The sequence below is a fragment of the Mobula birostris genome, chromosome 10 (genome assembly GCF_030028105.1).
Source record: "Mobula birostris isolate sMobBir1 chromosome 10, sMobBir1.hap1, whole genome shotgun sequence".
Lineage (NCBI taxonomy): Eukaryota > Metazoa > Chordata > Chondrichthyes > Myliobatiformes > Myliobatidae > Mobula > Mobula birostris.
Window position 1 is genome coordinate 11161939 of NC_092379.1, and position 4459 is coordinate 11166397.

A 4459-nucleotide genomic window follows, 5' to 3' on the forward strand; every position below is an offset into this window, starting at 1 on the left:
CTGTGCTTTCACGTCCGTCTCCATCAAATCAGGATTGTCCACGGCCCCTATTTAACGGATACGATATCATTTTCACCGGAGAGCTGCACATGCGCAGACGCGCTGCTCTCTCTCCTCCCACCTGTAATCATTACTGAAGATGCCCAATTGGACAGACCCTAATGCCTTGCTTTTGGCTAATGCTTTCAAGAATATCGAGGTTACCTTGTCTGTAGAGCAGCCATCGCCTGCTGCTGGAGATCAGCCTGCATGCAGTACTGTTTGTTCACACATCCCTGTTTTAATTTGAATCAAGTTTTTTATACAAGATTCAAGGCGGTTCAGTGTAAAGGAGAAGGAAATGATTGTTACTCCAGATCTGTGCAGCTTTAAAAAAAAACCACAATAAGCATAAAATATGTCTCTGAGATGCAGTACTGTGCAAAAGCCTTGGGCACATATTTATAGCTCAGGTGACAAAGAATTGCACAGCACTGCATTTGTCAACGTGGAGCGGACAGCGTGTGTGTACATTTGCTGGGAAATGCGCGGGAGGGGTGTGGGACAGCTGGCAGAGGAGTGCCAGGGTTGTATGGATGGCACACGTGCAGCCCCGAGACACTGGGCAAGGTCATCTGATTCCAATCAATTGGTTTATTGATCATTACAGAATGTCTCTCTGATGCTTCCTGCTCCCTTCCCCTTTCCCCAAACATGATTCCCCTCTCCCTGTCCCCTTCCCACTCTCAGTCCACAAATAGAGACCCGTATCAGAATCAGGTTTATCATCACTCACGTATGTCATGAAATTTGTTTTTTTTTGCAGCAGTACAGTGTAATACATAAAACTACTATAGTACTGTGCAAAAGTCTTAGGCACCCGAGCTATATATTTTCTTCTTCTTCTTCTTCTTTTCTTACAGAAACATCTGCATGATGCTAAGCTCGGGCACATCATCAGTGATGTTACCTGGGGTTGTTGGGTGTTTTGGATCTTTCAACATTATACACCCTCACCTGGGCGACCCGACGGGGTTGATCAGACCCCGGTCTTTGCCCTAGCGGCAGCCCACAGATCTGCCCTCTTTATCCAGAGCCATCTTGACACTTTCCCTGCCGCATCTATGGTGGTAGAAATGGCTCTCCTTCTTCTCTCTCCCGTGATTCCAAGTGCATTGTATACTTTACAGAGCGACTGGCCTGCAAAGCCACGACACCCGACCTCCACGGGCCAGCACTGTCCTCTCCAGCCTCTTCTTCGGCAGTTGTTCTTCAGATCTTCATACTTGGCTCTTTTCCACTCGTAGGCCTCCTCCATGCGATCTTCCTATGGCACAGTAAGCTCCAGCATAAGGACATGCTTCAATGAGTCAGACCACAACACAGTGTCGGGCCGCAGTGTAGTCTCTGTGATGTGGGGAGGAAACTGCAGCTGTTTTCCCAGGTCTGCTTTCAGCTTCCGGTCCTGCGCGCCGAAGAGCAACCCGGTTGCTTTCTGGTGTTCTGTTGGTCTTTCCCCCTCTTTGACAAAGCAGATGGTGTTCTTGACCGGACTGGTTTTCCGGCAGATGTTAAGGGTGCTGCAGATTGTCTCAGCAATTGTCCGGAGGACCTGGTCATGCCACCACCGATAACGGCCATCGGCAAGAGCTCTGGGGCAGCAGCTCAGAATGTGCTCTAGCGTATCGGTCTTTTCACAGAGGGGGCAAGCTGGTCGTTCTGCAAGGCCCCAGCAGTGCAGGTTGGACAGGCTAGGAAGGACGTCATAAACAGTCTGGATAAGGAACTTGATGTGATGTGAATCCACCTTCCAGAGATGGTTCCACGTGATCTTTCGCTCGATCATCTGCTCCTATTTGGTCCAGGCACCTTGCTGTTTCATTGCCACCGCTCTGCTGGTCCTCTCCTCCTCCACAACTGCCCTTACTTCATTCTGGACCAGTTCTCGTCGCGCTCTCCCTTGTACTTTGTCAAAATGGGGGACTTCAAGGCTTCCAAGTCCAACTCCTCCCTTGGCGACTGCCCCCACCAGCACTTTGTGGCGCAGTCGCGTCTCAGCTTCTCTCACTGCAGCTTCCGCTCTCTGCTTCCTTCCAGTTCTCACTGCCACTCCTGCTCCGGCAACCTTTGGATCTGAAGATTCCTGGAACTGCAGCACCTCTCTTGCTCGCAAAACCTTGAACTCCTCCTCGATGGATTTCAGGGGGAGCTTCAGTTTGCAGTTATTTCCGTACAGAGCGATGCTGCTGATGTCCCTTGGTAAACCCAGCCATCTTTGCAGGAACCGGCTCACTACCCTCTCTAATTCAGCAACAGTGGAAATTGGAAACTCATAGAGAAGCAATGGCCAGAGGATTCTTGGTAGAATACCACGCTGGTAAATCCATGCCTTAAACCGCCCTGGAAGGCCAGTGCTGTCAACCTCTCGCAACCATTGTTCAAACTCCCCACAGGTGTTTCCTATTGCCGCCTTATCTCTGAGTGTTGCATCAAACATCTTCCCAAGACTTTTAACAGGGTTCTCTGTGATGGTAGGAATTGGAATGTCTTCAAAAGAGAAACGAAAATTCCCATGTACTCTCCCCTTCTTCAGCACTACAGATCCTGATTTTGCAGGCTTAAAGGACATCCTTGCCCATCTCATCAACCTTTCCAGCCCCTTAAGAATCCACCTAGCACCAGGCACTGACTCTGCAGTGATAGTCAGATCATCCATGAAGGGTCGTATTGGTGGTTGGCGGATCCCAGATCTTGATTTTGGGTCTCGACACTCTGGCTCTGCAGATTTTACCAGCATGTTCGTTGCCAGGGTGAAAAGGATGACTGAGATGGTGCAGCCTGTGATGCTACCAATCTCCAGCCTGCACCAGTCTGGTGTTATTGACCCTGTTGAGACACTCAGCTGGAATTTGTTGTAGTAGTCCATAAGGAGGCCTCTGACTCCTTCAGGAACATGGTGTCTCCTCAGAGCGTCTTCAACAACCTTGTGGGGCATTGATCCATAGGCATTGGCCAAATCCGACCACAAAACCACTAAGTCACCCTTATTCTCTCTGGCCTCTCTCAGGAGCTGTGTGATGACTCCAGTGTGCTCCAAGCAGCCTGGTGCCCTTGGAACGCCACCCTTCTGGACGGAGGTGTCAATGTAATTGTTCCTCAGGAAGAACTCTGTTAGGCACTTTGCCACCACGCTGAAGAAGATCCTCCCTTCAACACTCAGTAAGGATATTATCCTAAACTGGCTGATGTTCTCGGAGTTCTCTTCTTTTGGAATCCACACTCCATTTGCATACTTCCATTGCTTGGGCACTTTGCCTCTCTTCCAGACGATCTTGAGGATTCTCCACAGCCACCAGAGAGTAGATGTTGTAGGTGGTGCCACTCGGACCAGGAGCTGAGCCAGCTCTGGCTCTCTTGACCACTTGCTGAACCTCCTTGAAGAGAGGCTCTCGAAGGTCGAAAGCCTCTGTTGGTTCTGCGATGAGGGCCTCGCAGTCTCCCAGTTCAACTTCTCTGTCCGGGTTACTGAAGATGCTTCGAAGATGACGGTCCATCTGTTCCTTTGTGCAGGACAGTTTTCCGCTCCTCTTCTGACCCAGTGGCTGTTGGGTGAACTGAAATGGGTCACTGATAAATGCAGATCTTTTCTGTGCTCTTTCTCTCCTGCGCCTCCGATGTTGCTCCGCTCTTCCCAGAGTGATGAGCCTTTTCCTCAGCATCACACGCAGTTCGTCCAGCGGCGCCCTTTCCTCATGGTTTGCCAATTTATGTTGTTGCTTGAGCACCTCGAGTTCTTTCCGGATGTTGTGGATCTTGGTGGCTCTGCTGTTTTTAACAAATGGCTGTCTGGCCCGCTTATCTTCCTCGGTACCAAATCTCTCTGCTGCCACAGTTATGATCACTATTGTCATTATCTGCAGTCTCCTCTTCACACCACCTTTGGCCACTGTTTCCAGCACTAGATCTACCTCCTCATCAAATCTGACTTGGTCCAACCAAGCAGAGTCCACTGTCAAGAAGGCCCACCATTGTCTTTACTTCCTGAGAAAGCTAAAGAAATTTGGCCTGTCCCCTAAAACCCTCACTAATTTTTATAGTTGCACCGTAGAAAGCATTCTTCTCGGGTGCATCACAACCTGGTATGGAAGTTGTCCTGTCCAAGACCAGAAGAAGCTGCAGAAGATCATGATCATGGCCCAGCACATCACACAAACCAATCTTCCATCCGTGGACTCACTTTACACCGCACGCTGTCGGAGCAGTGCTGCCAGGATAATCAAGGACACGACCCACCCAGCCAACAGACTGTTCATCCCTCTTCCGTCCGAGAGAAGACTCAGGAGCTTGAAGACTTGTACGGCCAGATTTGGGAACAGCTTCTTTCCAACTGTGATAAGACTGCTGAACGGATCCTGACCCGGATCTGGGCCGTACCCTCCAAATATCCGGACCTGCCTCTCGGTTTTTTTTTTGCACTACC

At 50.0% G+C, this 4459-nt stretch overlaps 1 pseudogene; it reads right to left on the minus strand.

Moving 5' to 3' along the window:
* Positions 1-1018: 1018 nt before the first annotated feature.
* LOC140204407 (uncharacterized) lies at positions 1019-3890 on the minus strand (annotated as a pseudogene).
* Positions 3891-4459: the final 569 nt, after the last annotated feature.